Source organism: Protopterus annectens, chromosome 8.part0 (genome assembly GCF_019279795.1).
Source record: "Protopterus annectens isolate FY-2018-M chromosome 8.part0, PAN1.0, whole genome shotgun sequence".
NCBI lineage: Eukaryota > Metazoa > Chordata > Ceratodontiformes > Protopteridae > Protopterus > Protopterus annectens.
The window spans coordinates 9947817-9966291 of NC_056741.1; the positions used below are offsets into that span (position 1 = coordinate 9947817).

The 18475-nt window shown below is 39.3% G+C and overlaps 1 protein-coding gene across 2 annotated transcripts in view; it reads left to right on the forward strand.

Annotated features, from left to right (window-relative positions):
- SCNN1A (sodium channel epithelial 1 subunit alpha) overlaps nucleotides 1-18475 on the forward strand; it is a 307957-nt gene that overhangs the window by 281706 nt on the left and 7776 nt on the right. The window lies entirely within an intron of this gene.

Genomic DNA, 18475 nt, shown 5'->3' on the forward strand with positions numbered 1-18475 from the left:
ATTAATGTTTTCTAAAATGTCTAAATACTGAGGGAAGTACTGTGCCCAGAGGGTTCCTATTAGAGCCTCGAACTTTTCAAAGTTCGAATGTCATATGATCGACATATGATCGAACTTTGTAAAGTTTGAAGGTTGAACGTAACAGTGCTGTATGGTGCAGAATGGGAGAACTCCTCTTTTCTGCACTGAAGTGCGATCTTGGAGTTGGTATATTTAAGTAGGGGTGGTATGGAGGGCACAGCCCCCCACGTGGGGGGTACAGGAGGGCTTACCCCCTGCTCACACCATTAAGGTAAGTTTTTTGTTTGTTTGTTTGTTTTATTATATATTCAAACTTTCAAACTTCGATCATATGTTGTCGAACATATAGGATTCGAAGTTTTGAAAGTTCGAATATATAATATAGACCCTGTCCAAACAGATATGAGGTGCTATCTCGACATGTGCTCTTTTTACTAAAGAGATCTTAAAGACATAAATCAGTTATGTTGATTAGTGTTCATTCGTGAATACAGATCAGGCCATCAAAAATATTTCTTTCACGTTGTATGTTGATTGCACTTGACACCTCTGGAAGAAATTTACAGGACAACTGGCTATCTGAGTATAACAATATATTTATATAAGGACATGTATCTATTTGTTTAAAATCATGATAACCAGCATATGCAATGACAAGTTTTCCTTCAAGGCTTAAAGTGCACTGCTGTGTAATGACATAGCAAATATTTTTATTATTTATTTATTTATTCATTTGACATTTTGACTGTATTCATGAATGAACACTCATTCTAAGGGAATCCAGTATCTGTCTGCCTGGGATGACATGATCGACAGACCACGCTGCTTTGCCAGAGATGGCCTGCACCTGTCATCCTTGGGATTCCAGATACTGGCAAAGGCTCTTGCCACTCCTATAGTGCCTTTTTTAGGCAAGGTTCAAATGACAAATTCGCCACCGTAACAGGTACAAGCAAGCAAAATCTTTTTTTTTTCAAAACAGGTTTATTGTTTTAAAGCAAGCAAAATCTGAGGTAATGCTACTCAATGCTAGAAGTCTAAACCTCAAAATGCACTCACTCGAGGCACTCCTTAAAATGGAGAACATTGACATCTGTGCAGTGACAGAGACCTGGTTCAAAGCTCCAGAGAGCACCCCTGCATTACCAGGCTATAATTCATAACACACCTTTCGGCCACCAAACCCAGACCGAAACACTAAAGGTGGAGGCGTGTCCATATTAATTAAGGATATTCACACCTCCAAGCTAGTTGCTCAGCATAATGCATCTGAGATTATCCAGATTGTAGCTTGTTACAGACCCCCCACCATGCCCAGGATTCCCACTCCTCTATTCTTGATACACTGGAAAATATTAAGGAACAACCCAACACTCTAATAATGGGTGATTTCAACTACCCTACCATTAACTGGGAAAACTACTCATGTACCAAGTCTTTTGCTCAACGTTTTCTGGAAATCATCAATTCCAACACCTTGGATCAACTTATCCACACCCCCACCAGGGGCAGCAATACCCTAGACCTGGTTATCACCAACATGGGTGGCCAGTGTTCCATACCAGAGGTCAGCTCCTCGTTGGTCAGATCCGACCACAAGCTAATCACCCTAGACATCCACATCCCACTCCCACCCCCATTAGGAAAACAACCGTAAAAAATTTCTCCAAAGCCAACTTCATGCTTCTTAAGACAGAAGTGGCAAACTTCATGACACCCATGCAGATGGACAATAGAGGTACGACTGCTGAATCCTACAAAAATGCACTTTATAAGCACTTACACGAGTGCATGGATCGTGCTATCCCTAACAGAACCAAGATGCTATCCTCCAAAAAAAGGAAGCCAATCTGGTGGTCTTCTGCCATAAACAAACTCTACAACAGAAGAAATAAACTGTTGCAAAAAAGAGTAAAATCCCATGATTGGAGGAACTCCCTGGTCAGCCTCAGTAAGAAGCTGAGATCCCTCATAAAATCCTCCAAAGCTAGTTATGAAAACAAAATTGCCACTGATTCTAAAGACAACCACAAAGCATTCTATAGCTATGTCAAAAATCTCAGTGGCAACACTCAGATCTGCTCTGAGTTACAGCACAATGACACTAAATATACAGAACCAACTGATATTGCCAACATCCTTGCAGATAGGTTCAGTGCTAACTTTACCCCCCTCTCATCCCCTAAAGGGCCCATCTTTATAATGGAAGAATGCAAAGTTCCTGTAATCACGGCTGCACAGGTAAAAACCAAACTCTTCAAATCCAAGAACACAGCATCCATGGGACCTGACAACATCCCAGACTGCCTTCTACATGAACTACAGAATGAACTGGCACCCCACCTAAGTACCATGTTCAATCATAGCCTCACCTCAGGCTTTGTGCCCATTGAATGGCGCACCATGACAGTTATCCCACTTCACAAAGGGGGGGGCACAACAGACCCCGGGAACTACCGCCCCATTAGCCTGACGAGCCTCGTCTGCAAGGCCATGGAACGTATGATAATGGAACTCATAAACAAAGACATTGGAGATCTCCAAACTCTGGACCCCACACAGTTTGGGTTTGTAAAAGGCAGATCATGTCTCCTAAACCTGATAGACTTCTTTGAAGTAGTCACCAAAGCCATAGATGAGGGTAAGGTGGTTCACACAGCCTATCTAGATCTTGCCAAGGAGTTTGACACCATCCCGCACTCTGGAATTATAGATAAACTCACTAAACTAGGTATAGATCCCTATGTCACAAGATGGGTTGCCAACTGGCTTACTGATAGAACCCATACTGTGAAAGTAGCAGACTCCAAATCAGACTTCAGACCAGTGAAAAGTGGAGTACCACAGGGTTCAGTCCTGGGTCCTCTCCTGTTTGCTATCTACTTCTCTGAAGTACAGGCGAACACAGATGGTCTTTGGCTAACTAAATTCACAGATGACTGCAAACTAGGAGCCATAATCGAAACTCCTAACGATGTGGACATCCTACAAAAGGGCCTCACTGAGACAGATGCCTGGTGTCAAAGACATGGTCTCAAGCTCAATGCCAAAAAGTGCATTGTCATCCCCTTTGGTAAAAACTCTGTACCCATGAACTACCACATAGGCGGTAGTCTACTTAACACTGAAAGTGTGATAAGAGACCTTGGGACACAGGTGGACAGTAGTCTCTCCTTTGATAATCACATTGCCACAGTGGTCAGGAAATCCTTCTACGTGGCACCCCTCATCACAAAAGGTTTCTCATCCAGAAAAAAAGAGGTCATTGTTCCCCTCTACTCATCACTCATTAGACCCATTATAGAGTACAGCGCCCCTTTTGGTATGTACCTCACAAGACATCTACAACAACTGGAAAGGCCGCAAAAATACCTCACAAAGAAGATTACTGGCCTCAAACAGATGCCTTACGCAGACCGTCTCAAAAAACTCCAGCTTTACTCCGTCGCATATCGCCTACTCAGAGGTGATCTCTGCCCAACATACAAAGTTATGTCAAACCCAGAGCTGTTGGACATGCTCCACTTAAAGAAATCCCAGTCCCTCTGAGCTACACACTCTAGGGACCTAAACCTTGTCACCACAATAAACAGAACATGCTGGAGGGATAGATTCCTGTCCCAGAGACTTCCCATACTCTGGAACAGACTACCTATCTATGTCAAACAGAGCTCCTCATTAGCACTCTTCAAGAAAAATCTTGATGATTGGATGGGTAATAGGAAATTCACCCCGGGCATCACTTCTGTGGTTCTGCTTGACAGGGGCACAGGAAAATAATTTTCTTGGGTGGCGAAAGCCAGGGTACCTTTTTGGCCAAACTTGTATAGGCCCTAGGGCCAATAGCCTAGTACCTACCTATGAACCTATTTGTTGACTGGGATAGCTCGACTGAGTGAATGCCCTTTTTCAGCGGAAGCCCGGGGAGAAAAGCTCCACAGTAATAGACTGAAACACATAATAGTAATATAATAAATCAGGACAGTAATAAACAGATCAAGAGTTCTCAATTTAGAAAAAATAATAAAGGTGAAAAGCAATGTTTAAAACACAAGTTAATAGTAAATGCTACAGTATGTAATATTGAGTTCAGAGAGCTTTAAAATCAGTTGTACAATATTATTTGCAATACAGGCTCCTCAGAGGTGGCCTCTATCTGGCATACAAAGCAATCTTAGACCCCACCTTGATGGGACTGCTGCATATCCGCAAGTCAAGCTCCACTTGAGTAATCCGCATTTGCAGCCTCAACCTGGTCTGTGACATTAATAGGACTTGTTGGCAGGACAGATTTGTGTCCCAGAGACTCCCCCATCTGTGGAATAGACTCTCTCTCTCCACATTAAGCACAGCACCTCTTTACTCCTTTTTAAGAGCAACCTGGATAACTGGATGGGAAATAGAAAATACATCCCTCCACCCATCTCCCTGTTGGACAGGGGCATCAGTTGCTGATTTGTCTACACATGGGCTAAATTCTTGGCTAGGCTTATAAGGACCTCAGGGCCAATAGTCTAGTAACTTCCAATGATCCTATAATAGTTTCTTATACACTTTAAGAGATATGTTGCTAAGAAATTCTTTTATACAGTCAGTGTATAGTGTATACAGAGCATTTTGATAATTGATGTTGTTATAGAATTTTATATACAGTAAACAGCTATCTGAGAATTGGGTTTAGTAGTTTTGAATGGAAAGACGGAATAAGCAGGTTAACCAAGAGGAACTGGAGTTTAGAAGCTTAAGGATGAGACAGGAGTGGGAGAGGAAAGGTAGAAAGGAAGGTGTTAGAAAAGTGGGGTTATGTAATAGGATCAGAGTTGGTGATTTGGCTAGCTGTCAGGTAAGGCTAGGAATTTCAAGGTGGGGGGTGATTAGGCATCAGACGTTTTCCAGGACAGATGTCATCCACTAAAGAATTTGTTTTATGGATAAATGTAGTAGTCTGTGATGGAAAATATTCTTGAAGGCAACACAAATTTCCCTAATGTTTTCTATATTAACATAGAATGATCAGGTGAAAATATTCTAGCAACAGAAAGAAATGTAGATTTATATATAATGATCTGTTTCACTAATTTCTGGAAGGTTGTGAATGGATGGCTAGGAAAGAGACTAATTTCTGAAAAGCAATGCAGGTGTGAGAACTTCTGATGAAATCCCTGTTGGAAATTATATGTAGCTATCTGATGAAGCATGTTCTGGACACTTTTCTGGATGAATGTAATACTGTCTAATCAAAAGATTTTTATAAAGCTGTTTAGGTTAACTGCTTAGGTAACTGCTTGGTGATCTGCTGAGTGGATTATTAGAAAATACTGTCGATTAAATTGATTTCTTAGAAATGTTATGTTTGGAAATACAGCTCATAAACTCTAATGATTTCAAAAAACGTAGGCCAAGAGTAGTAAATCCACCATACAATGTAACAATCTGTAGAATGTGAACAGATAATATAATTTCAGATTTCAGGATTAGTTAGTTAGTTAGTTAGTTAGTTAGTTAGTTAGTTAGTTAGTTAGTTAGTTAGTTAGTTAGTTAGTTAGTTAGTAAGTTAATTATTTTTGTCTTTGTTGACCGGGAAAAGTCTGACTAGGTAAAAGCCTTTTTCAGAGCAGACCCAGGGAGTAAAGCTTCACATTTAAGTTACATGTGATACTCATTTATAATTACAGGGTAAAAACATATGTACACGAACTTACATGATTTTTAAATATTTCTTACATGAACATTGCATATTAACACAAAAAATAAGAGAGAAATGAACATACATTGGCTAATTATTGAATAAAGAAATAACATACAGTAACAATTAATGTGTTTATAGCATGATGGCTGCAGGGAAAAGATCAAACTGGGGTGTTTTGAGGTAATAATTTACAGATAGACAAGTAGTAATGCAGCTTAAAAACTGAAGATAAGAGAGACGTGAAAGGAGAAATTATGGAAATGAGCAGGAAGGTAAATGGCCAGAGGAGGAATTCTAGTTAGTGGTGGGGTGTGAGAGAAGGAGAAGAATTTAAGAATTTAGGAAATTAGTGCAGTATGAGGAAGAGCGATAAGGTTCAAAAGGCTGGGAAGCAAAATGTCTGTAATAGTATGGATATTACAGGTAATACACATAAATAAATGGCGTATTATAGGACAATATGTTCATTGTCTACTTGCATAAGTATAGTTTCATGTTACACAATCTTAACTGTGCATCATTTATGAAAATATGGAGAAGATCGGTCAACGTTATAGAAGAGAAAGATAAATCCCTGACTCACCGACTGTGGTGTGAACAGTCAAGGATTACCCAGTAACCCAGCTGCTAGAAAATCTGACAGAGGGAGCTGCGCAGCTGATGCTGGCTCAGGTATCCTAAAGGGAGTGAGGTGGTCTGTCCTGCAACAGTCCCAGCACATATAGTCAGGGGCATTACATGCAGCATATGGTCTGGGGACATGTACATGGCTCCGCCAAGCTGTATCTGCACCAGTAGCTATTATGAATAGTGTGCAGGAAAATGTACACTCACAGGGAAAGGCACAGCAGATCTTCCCAGCATGTCTGTTAGCAGCCAATGGAAGAATTAGGGCCAAGAAATGTAACATCCTTGCATGGATGCCTGGATAACAGTCATGCCATTATTAGGCATTACCCAAGTATAAGATTAGGTTTTACTTAGCTGTAGTTTGTTAGACATACAGTATTTTTTGTGCATAGGCCTAGAATTCAGCCATATTAAAGCAGACGTATAGCTTTATTTTTTCGGTAAAAAGGTAAAAATATCTTATAGCAGGTAACATGGAATGAACAGACACAGGTGAGGTAGGGGCCAGATGATCAGCAGATAGAGGGGAAAGCAAAATTTGTATATGAAAAAAAGAAACTAGAGAAGCATTTATAATTTTTTCTAAGTTCCACTTATTTGTCTGGGTGTACAGTTCACCATATGACTTGGTTCTGTTGTACCAATTATATCAATAACATGTTCGCACTTGGACTCTTTCTGGGAATTTGTTTTAAGGTTCATCATAAACTAAAATAAAAACTCAGTACTGGACTGCGCAGCATAGTAGGAAATAAGATGGAAGATGAGTAGTCTGGATTCAGACCAGCATGCATCACAACTGAACCAATGTTTACAGTGACACAGATAGTGGAGAAGAAGCAAGAGCTGAGGAAATAGTCCAAATGGACATTCCTATATTTGGAGAAAGCATATGGCAAGATCCCAAGAAAGCTGATCTGGGAAGTCATGTAATGATATAAAGTCCCAGACACACTGGTAAAATTACTGCAGGCTATCTACCCAATGGCCCAAGTACCAACAGTGTTTGGACTCACAGAGAAGTTCCTAGTGGGAGTGGGTTTGTATCGGGCTCAGATCTGAGCCCACTGCTGTTCATACTGGTGATGGAATACATTAGCAAACAGGTCAGAAGGGACATAATTAAAAAGCTGTATGTGGACAATGTGACATTACAGGCAGACTCTGAGCAAGAACATCAGCAAAGGATAGGAGAATAGAATGCAAAACTGAAGGCACATGGGATGAAACGAGGTTCAAACAAGAAATTTGTCATCACAGCAAATGAGGGAATCTGAAAAATGAGATAGAAAGGAAAATAGCAGAGAAGGTTAATCAGCTTCAAGTATCTGGGAGGGATGGGTGAGGAGAAGGGAAGTCTGAGTGAGGAGGTCAAAGGTAGAATCAGAGGGACTGCAACCCACCAGCTTAGAGTGTCAGTGGTAGTGTGTGACAGAAGAATTTCAAAGACATTGGAAGGTGCATGTACAAAGCAGTAGTGTGACCAGTGCTTCTGTATGGCACAGAAACTTGGGCAATAAAGGCAGATCAATTAATCAAGCTTGAGGTGATGAAGATGAAGTGCCTGAGATGGGTGGTACAATACACAGTGTGGAACAGATAAAGAAATGTAGATGTCAGAGCAGAAGCCAAAGTTATTCCAATTGCAGAGAAGGTTAAAGAGAGCATGTTATAGGGGTTTAGGCATATGTACAGGAAAGCAAAACATGATTTGGGAAAGATGGGAAGAAGACAAGAGGAAATAAGGACATCCAGCCAAGAGATAGGTGGATTGTGTTAGAGAGGACCTGTGTCAGTTAGGCATGACTTTTGAAGAATGTAAGAGAACGTGAATCAAGAGAGGTGGTGACAGTTAACATAACACTTTGACACCATGTAGAAAACATGGGGGGGGATGATGATGATGATGACGATTGGACTGTGGAACATGCGATGCAAACGTTCTTTAATAAATCCAAACTTTTTAAGTACTTTCTTTTCAATACATAAGACTTCTTCATAGGTTCATATCTTCTTACTAAGCTTATGGCCAAATGTGGCCATGAAGAAGCTCAGCCCCACCACCCAGTATTGTTGGGACACTAGCCGTGCAGCACATTATGTAGAGATTGCTCCATATGTTCATGGTGAAAATCGTCGCCCATCCAGTCATACAGACTTGTTATAACGGTTACTAGTGTAGTGCTCTGCCTGACACAGCTAATTCCAGAAAAGGGTATATGCTGGGTTAGGTATCTGTTATGCCATCTGGTCTTGTTGAGGTGATAGTGTAGGGTGAGATCTCTAAAGCCGGTGTTCGTTTCACCACTTGTTCTAGTTTCTATTTACATGAAGGAGTGCAAAGAGTAATGGGTCATTTTATCTCAGGCTAGCCAGTAGTTATTTTTAGACTTAAATAAACTTTCAAGCTACCATATCTATAACCTATGTTGCTCCTCAAGAAATGTCTACCCACAGGGATGTCTGTCCTCCACATACATCTTCTGGCCTGCTTCAATAGCAAAGGTTTCAAAGATGGAGATATGATGACGGACAAATTCTTCCTGTCATCCCTACTGTGGAGCTTAGTACTGCAGGTACCTTCCCTGGCTAACCCTACTGTGGAGCTTAGCACTTCAGGTACCTTCCCTGGCTAACCCTACTGTGGAGCTTACCACTTCAGGTACCCTTCCTGGCTAACCCTACTATGGAACCTAACACTTCAGGTACTTTCCCCAGTCAACAGAAACAGAACTCCCTCAATCAACTCATTCAGATATTGGTAAGGAAGATGACCAGGACATTGCATGTCCCATCCACATGTATTCCCCTTTGGGATAAATTCCCAAAAAAATGTATCTGGGCTGGGACTAAGAACAGCTGGTCTGAAGTTGACCACTGCTACCTTTCCATGTTTCTGGCTTTTGAAGATGCATTGAAAAACTTCTCCTTAGAACTAAATTTCTAACCTCCAGTTCTTCAGAAACCTAATAGTTTTTATATCTGGTAGACGACAAGCTTCATTATCTTTCCAAAATCTCCTACAACTGACCCTGATAAAATATTTCCTGTAATAAGGTAGTCTTAATTAATAACAATCTATCCATTACTAAAGAAAGCATATTACTGGATATGTTTGGCAAGAAACTCTATACAAAAGCCATCTTGGGCATAGGTAGAAATTGAGGAAAATGATAGAAACTATGTCAGAAATGACATTTGGTGTATGGTTATCAAATTTGATTCAGGTACCAATTAAAGTGCAAAAACATGGCTTGAGGTGGCAATGGAGCTACAGATGCATCTGCCATGGGGGTGGCCTCAGGCAGAGCAATTAGGAGGCATAATGTTAAGGATCCAGCCTTTTCCCTGGGGATTTCGGGAACAAATCTACAACATCCTTTTGGACATGTGTCTGCTATTTTGTCAACCTTCACAAGAAATCTTTAAAAAAAGTAGAAGAAAAGGGCAAGTCCAAACAAATGGTAAAGTGACGATTTAACTTATCAGTCCCAAAGAATAACAGCATGTCTCCAGCCGGTGACCCTTTTACAAAAAACAAACACAATCTGAACAGTTTAAGCAAAAGAAGGTTTATGAAAGAAGCACTTGGTGATGGATAAGAGAAAGGAGCATGCAACAAGGTACAGAAAAAGGAAGCAGGCCTGTGTTTCTGAAAACAGGTTCCCTCGGTACTGTTTAAAACTCCAACTCCTCTCTCATGCTCCCCTCATCTGCTCATATCTAGTAGGAAGAAGATTAGCCTTTTTTTACAAAAATCAGTAGTTCCTTCTGGCCACAAACAGCTGGTAGAGGAAGCGGGTTGTGTCAGAATATAAACAGTTCATGTTTCCTACCCTTCGTAAAGCCTTTACATCCCTCCAGACCAAGAGACTCTGGCAGGTCAAGTTCTGGAGCAACTGCTCACATCTGCCCTCATATAAGTGGTTCCACACAGAGAGAAAAGAACATGGTTGTACTCCAGAATGTTCTGGATTCCGAGAAAGGATGGTCTTTGATGGCCTATCTTTGACCTTCCTAAACTTGACCCAGTTTCTAGTAGTAAAGAAGTTCAAGTTGCTACCAGCTTTGTTGCTGAAAACAATTTCAGTGACATTGGATATAAAGAATGCCTACTTCCACATTCCCATATTTTGGTGTCACAGGAAACTTCTAAGGTTCCTAACAAGATCCCAATCTTTCCTGTTCACACCATTCCCTTTAGGCTCTCCACTGCTCCCAGGGTATTCCCGAAATCTAAGGCTACAGTCTTTGAGTAACCTGGGTAAAAGGAGGTACATAACTACCACTATATTGACAATCACCTGATTCAGGCCTTCCATGCCCTTTCTCACCAGCCTTGACATCTCAATCAACTACCAAAAGTTCAACCTGTCACCATCCAAAAGGCATGCAGGGCATGACAAATAGCAATTTATTTTACATTTTTGGAATTCTTGCAAGAAAATAACAGCGTGACAGCCAGGAAGATACCAAGATCTTTGTGATATGTGACTTCTCCGGTACTTATGGTTACCCTGGAAAAATTATAGGATCCAGTGGTTACTGAAAAACTGCAACAACATTGCCAGCACCCCCTAAACCTCAACAGACACTGTACTGGCCATTATCCTAGCTATGCCGAAGGAATTCAAGGGGTTGGCAATCTAGATCCTTGAGAATCCAGAGACACCCTTTGCTCTACCAGAGGACACAAAAACCCTGACAACAGATATATAGGGCCATGCTTGGGAGCAGACACAGGTCCACTCATGGTCCAAGAGAGGCATATTTACAAGGACAAAGCAAACATATAAATGTCAGAGGAATTTATACCATGCATGTATCTCATAAATATTTACCACCAAAACCATGATATTTATCTACTGATCTGTCATTTCTCTATAATGGCACAAGCTATTTCATGCTAGTTTATTTATTAGCTTTAAAAAGAAAACCACAAGTGATAATGGAGCACTGTATCACACAAAATGAACTTTAATCCACTGGTTTAGTGCTTTCAGCCCAATAATTAGGCCTTCATCAGAACAAAGTGTTAAAAAACTGTCTCATTTTTATACCATCATCAATACACATCACACCAATCAAATGTCATTTTACTTAAATTTAATGTAAAAACTGTTTAAAATGTGTTTAAATAGAATGCATTTTAAATTAAGCCTATATTTCTAACAAACATATAAACTATTTACATTTGTTATAATAAGCTTTTCTTTTCAACACAGCTGTATAGGTGACACCATTGTTAAGCCCTGGTGCCCTGCATGCATCTAATAAAACCTGCGATTTAAACTCTCTAAAATCTAGTTCCCCACCTCTGTCTCCATTAAAGCCCAATGGAACATGATCTATAACTGTAAAAAGAAACTTAACACTGTTATTGCTACTCACACAGTTTAAAGTGTGCTTGTAAAGAGCATTATCTAAATTTTTCTTTTTGATGGCATAATAGTGTTCATACATTTTGTTTTTAAGTTGCCTGTTGGTTTTCCCAATATAGAATGAAGAACAAGTGGATCATTTTGCCATGTATACCACAAAGGTAGATTCACAATTAAAAATGCCTGGAACGTGCCACATCTTGCTCTGAGTTGCAACATTAAAATCTGCTCCCTCTGAAATGTATTTACAAAAATTGCAACTTTTACATTTAAAAGTACCTATGTTGCCTTAAGGCTTTTTTCTTTGTCCACTTTCTAACATTTGAAATTCCTTCCTCTTGTGTTAACAAACATGGGGGCTTCTCCTACTACCATCTGAAGATCACTATTTGAAACTAATATTCTCCAGTTGTTGAACACAATGTTTTTAATTTCTTTACTGTCTAAGGTAAAGGTTAACAACATGGACGTTACCCAATCCTTGTTTCGTGTGTTTCCACTAAGCCCCTCCCTTTCACTTGTACTAATAATGTCTTGGACTATTTTAGAAAGGTACTCTCTGTTTTTAAATCTAGAATGCAATTCCTGCACTAACAAATCTAACTTTGCTTCATGGCTTGTAAGTCTTTTAAGCCTTACTAACTGCCCCTTTATAATGTTGTATTTCACATAAGTAGGATGCATACTAGAGTAACTCAAAAGACCATTGCTTGCCACATTCTTATAACTGATGCAGGACCCCAAAAAGTCGTTACCTTCCTCTTTAATAACTTCTAAATCTAAACTTCTAACTCTATTTATTAACTTTCTTTTTCCTCCACTTTATATTACTTTCTCAGTTTTTTATTGTTTATGTATAAACTATTTACTACCTATATTTGCTAAAGTTATGTATTCTTGATTGTTATCAATTTATTGTATTGTTTGTAATGTGTTTTTGTAATGGAGCTTTTCTCCCTGTGCCTCCACTGAAAAAGGGCCACTTGGCCAGTTGGACATTCCTGTTAAACAAATGTGAAATAAATAATAAATAAATCTATGGTATTCAGGCCTCCAGCAGTTTATGGGTACCAGGAGTGTTCACAATAGTCACAGACAACACCAAAATCAAATGGTCCTTAACAAAAGAAAACAAGAAAACATACACTATCCTACCAGTTCTGTGGTCTAACCATGGTCTCTGATGCACCTCTAATCCAGATGATCCAACTGGAAGTCTACTTTCCAAAAACCACAGAAAAGGTGAAAGTTTCAACAATTACTGGATGAACACAGGAAGCTCAGATGGTGTTCCATAGGTTCATAGGTGTGTACTAGGCTAATGGCCCTGGAGCCTTTACAAGCCTAACCCAAAGCAATTGCCCAGGCACCATGCCACCCGATGTTAGTTCACAGTGCCCTTATCCAATAGGGCAACTAGAATAATCCCTGGAGTGAACTTTCTGTTACCCATCCACTCGCCAAGATTTCTCTTGAAGAGGGCTAGTGAGGTGCTCTGCTTTACATGAATTGGAAGCCTATTCCAGAGTATGGGCAGTCTTTGGGAGATGAACCTGTCCCTCCAACATATTCTGTTAATTGTGGTAATGAGTAAATGGAGCGTGTGGCGGGGGGGGGGGGATTTCTTTAGGTGTAGAATTTCAAGTAGGACTGGGTCAGACATGGCTTTGTAAGTCAAGCAGAGATCACCTCTAAGTAGACGATAAGAGGCTGAGAACAGCTGAAGTTTCTTGGGTCTGTCCATTAGGACATGTGTTTAAGGCCTAGGATCCTTTTTGTGAGGTACTTTTGTGGCCTCACCAGCTGTTGTAGGTGTCTGGTCAGGTACATACCAAACAGGTGTTATAGTCAATGACTGGTCTAATGAGGGATGAGTAGAGAGGGATGATGACCTCTTTCTTCTTGGATGAGAAACCTTTTGTTATAACGTGCCACGTAGAAGGACTTTCTGATCACAGTGGCAATGTGGTGGTCGAAGGTGAGGCGGCTGTCAACCTGGGTGCCCAGATCTCTTATGCCCCTTCAGTATTCAGTGGGCTCCCATCAACGTGGTAATTCGTGGGAACTGAGTTTTTTTCCAAGGAGATGATAACATATTTTTTGGTGTTAAGCTTCAGGCCATGGTTCCATTAGTCAAATAACTTAGAAAATCTAACCAGCAGGCAGGTCTCAAAACAAACCCTATCCAGGTGGCTAGTCAACTTGCATTACAACATTTTTTTTCAGAGATAGCTAGCGGTCATTATTTTATCACCCATCAGTACTGGTACAATGGAACATGACTCTTTAGAATTAGGGTATATTAATTATCTATCCACTAGATGGCAGCAATGTCTATGTTCAAAGCAGCAATGTCCATGTTCAGACCTAACATGTTATATTATATTCCAGTACGAATTCTGCATGAGCTCATGGGTTTATTTTGATATTTTTAACGCTGACCTCATCTTGCATTTTAAATGTTATATTTAATGCACTCACTTCATTTATATCTTGTTGCACATTTTATGCAGTGTCAGATTTGTCACTGTTGTGACATTTATGAAGGTTGCAGCAGTGCATATTCATGGTCTCTGATAGCTTTTATTTTTGTTATGTGACTTGAATTATTATTATTATTATTATTATTATTATTATTATCATCATCATCACCACTTATTAGTAAGGATGAAAATATTTATCATTTTAAGAGTACTGAAAAAAAGACCACAAGGCAGAGCTATTAAAACAGTGGACACTGATTTGTTACGAGCACTGGAATCCTTTGGACTGGGTAAAGTGTATTTCTTCTGACTGACCACCATTTGACAGTGCACCTATACGAAGTACTGATTTTTTTTCTTTAAAAATATATAAATGTCAGGGTTGTTAAGTAGTTAATTACCAAATTCTCCTCATATAAGGAGAAGCTTAGTCCATATTCTTAGAGATTAGCAGTGTCAGTACTGCAACAGGTAGCACACTTGCCTTTGTTTAGAAGGTAGTGGGTTTTATTCCCACACCAGGGAGATAGATTAATAACACTGCAGTGCAGTGAAAGTGATGATGCTGTACTCCTGTGTGTGATGTCCTTCAGATGACATATTAAAGCGAGGTCCCATTTGCCTTACTTGGTGGCACCTATTGAAAGGAACAGGGGAAGTTTCCTGATGCCCTGGCAATTTCCCCCAATAATATAAATACCACCGCAGGTCTCCCCTAAGAAGAAACTACTAGTCTAGAGGGACTAACATAATGAACAAAGGATAAATACGAATTGTTGTATGGTGCATCTGTCACTTTTGTTATTACTGATATTTATTTTTAATGTTAGGTTCCTTAATCTGGGATTAACTTTTCCAGTGCACAGACTTTCAGATAGAAATGTATTAGACATAGCCTTACAGATCAAGCAGAGGTTGCCTCCAAGTAACTGGCCAAATGACAGTTCCTGAAGCCTTTGTGAAAAGTATTAATTTTCCAACCCTATGATTTTTCTGTTAAGGAATTGAACCTTTTTAAGTTCTTTCAGGTGTTTTTTGAAGGCTGAAAATATACAGCACTCTTTTTAATAACAAGTCAGATGAGTGCGGTATAAAGTCATGCAGTGATGTGTCTCAAGTGAACAGATGTGCCATTTACAATTACATAATTTAGGATATGCTTTCCTAACTTTGGTAAATAAATAGTGGTCCAAGCTTAAATTGTTCTCCGCCACTGGCCATAGATTTTTAAAGATGTTTTCATTTTTTATGATTTGGCCATTTGTCTTGTTATCATGATTGATGTGTTGTCTGCCATCACAATGTTTCTTTTACTGATATTAAAGCTGAGGTCATAACTACTACACAATAGGTATGTTATTTTGTTGTATACCATCTAGGAAATTTCTTTATTTAAGTGATTATGTTACCTAAGTTGCAGTTATTAGCATCTTTGGTTATCTACAGCCTAGTTCCCAGTGTTGTATCTTAAAAGAATATTCTGGAAAGAAGTGACCCCTGGCTAGAGTCCTACAAGGCATCACTAGTGATCTGTTATTATGACAGAAAGGTAACTTTCGTAACTCAATGTGTCATGTCCTGTCACTTATTTCATGTTTTACTCCTACAATTTAGATATGAGTAGATATTTCATGGTATTCATTTGTCAAGTATTTCCTTATATTGAATATTGTTTAACGCGTTAGCAATGGTCCATATAAATAATCTGAAGTGCCAGCCTTTCATCAACTTCTGTTGTTCATTCTTCAAAGAATGCCACAAGGTTCAGAAGGCAAGGTCTCCCTTTAACAAACCATATTGTTCCATAGCTAAAGGAAGCAGCTCCCATGTGTCATTCTGAATAAACTCCATTTTGACTTCCTGCATTATTTTTATACTATACTGTACAAGCTGAAAGGTTTAAAAGTATATGGGCCTGACAATCCCTCTCTTTTGAACTGGTACAGCTGAAGTCTGCTGCTGTTGGTTGCAAACATGTCCATAAGCTAATATTTTATTTAACATGAGTAGGCATGGTAATGTCTGAGCGATTTTATATGGCATACCTTATGTCTGTGTCTTCTTCTTAGTGATGCTGTCCTGTAATTGTCACCCCTCACCCTTTTGAAGGGAAGTTCTTCAACCAAGTCTTGCAGTTTATTTTGGCAAACAGAGTTAAACACCATCACTTCCAATCCACCACTGTATCTTGTGGCCCTTGTCATCTGCTCATATCCCACTTCTTACCACTGCTAGATCCCTGACAAGAGTTCCTGAGCCAGATATGTAGGTTTACAAAGTCTTTTTTTAAGATTTAGCTTGTACTCCACTACATTCTTTCATGAGAATCACTTTTAACCTCTCAAATCCATAAGCCCCCTCAACATACAGCCATACAATAGTTTGAAAACCACAGACAGCAAGAAACCTGAGGTCATTGTTGAAGTATATCTCACATACCATGGTCTCTAAGGAAGGTGATAACACTGCTTAGGTACAAATCATACACTGTGCTCTCTAAAGAACCTGAAGTCTTGGATCTGCTACATACCAAATATCATGGTTTCCACAGACCTTTAGGCTATTGCCAAGAAGCAAATCATATACTGTGGTTAAAGAAATTTGAGGTCATTTCTCTGGACATATATTCAGTGATCTCCTCTGACCCTCAAGTCATGGCTAAAGTACATGAGACATACAATAGTCTCCTCAGATGCTGAGATAATGGGTTATGTGTAGATATTACATTATGGTGTCCAAAGAATCTGAGGTCATGGCTCTGTCACATATCTTTTTAGATCTTGAGTTCATTACTGAGATAGATTTAACATACTATGGTGTTCACAGAACGTGAGGTCATGACTTGAGCACATATCACACATGATGGTTTCCTCAGACCCTGAGGTCATGATTTAGGTACACATCACATACAATAGTGTCCCCAGATTCTGATACCACTCAGGTATAATTTCCATGAAATGGATTCTAAAGAACTTGAGGTCATCATTTCTGAAGCACATCACATGGAAGCATGTCTTACAGGGGGGGGGGTCTATATTATATGATTGAAGAATCTCTTCTTCAAATACATAATCGACATGTATACAGCGAACGGCCACGTCCTCAAATTTTTTCCTCTGGGAAAAAATTCATGTGGCTGTAAAATAAAAAAAACAAACTTTAAAACACAAATTAAGTGGGGGGCTTCACCTGCCACACTCCCCGATGTGAGGGACTGTGCCTCCACACCCCTCCCTAACTAAATATACCAACTCTGAGATTACTCTACATTGAAGAAAAGGGCAGTTCCCAATAACAGCCAACTGAATTTTTTCCCGAGGAAAACATTTGAGGATGTGGCCATTCGCAGTTTACAGCGTTCGCTGTATATGTGTTGATTATTATGTGTTCGAAGAAGAGATTGTTCAATCACATAATATAGACCCCTTATGGGAGCATGTTTTTACAGAGAAGCTGTTTTCAACAAATCCATCCAGGATGAAACGCGATTGAAAAATCTGTATAGCAAAGCACTTCTGTAACTAAGAATGACATTGTTTTTTGTTGAAAAATGAGCTCTTATTTAACTAAATTGCATGCTAACACTTAATGGAGATGCCTACTTTCCCATGGTTGTGTGACCTTTGAGCTACTGTTTTTTATTAATCACTTTAGTGATGAGCTTAATGTTGTGAGTCCTCAGAAATAAATTTATTGCAATAAATGTATTTCTGAGGACTCACAACATTAGTGCTCTTTTTGGTTTTAAACTGCTTTATTTGAGCACTATTGCACCACTTTGTTTGGTTTTAGTGGTGAGCTTAGTTTCATTTTGTTTAGTTCTTTGACTTGTGTGTAATTCAATACATTGTTTCCTTCATATGTATCAGTTTTTTTATACACTAAGTTGTTTTAGGTGATTTCTGATATGAATCGATATCACACAGCATGGACTCCAAATAATCAAATATAATTATCCATATCTATATCAGCTGTAATTATTTATATGCATAGTTAATCTATCTACACGTATCTGTCTGTATACCTATCTACAGTATTTGTTTGCCTATGTATCTATCAGTTTAATTTTTCCAAGTCTTTTGAGTTGCTAATACCATGATGGGAATGGACCCCATCCCTAAGACAATGTATGATTAAAGTTCATGAAATTAGTACTGTTTCAATCTTTGATGTCAGCCAAAAGTGTGCAGCACCTGAAATGTACCTAGAATTGAATCCTTCTGCAATTCAATTGGACATATATATATATCGGTAACATATCTAAATATGAC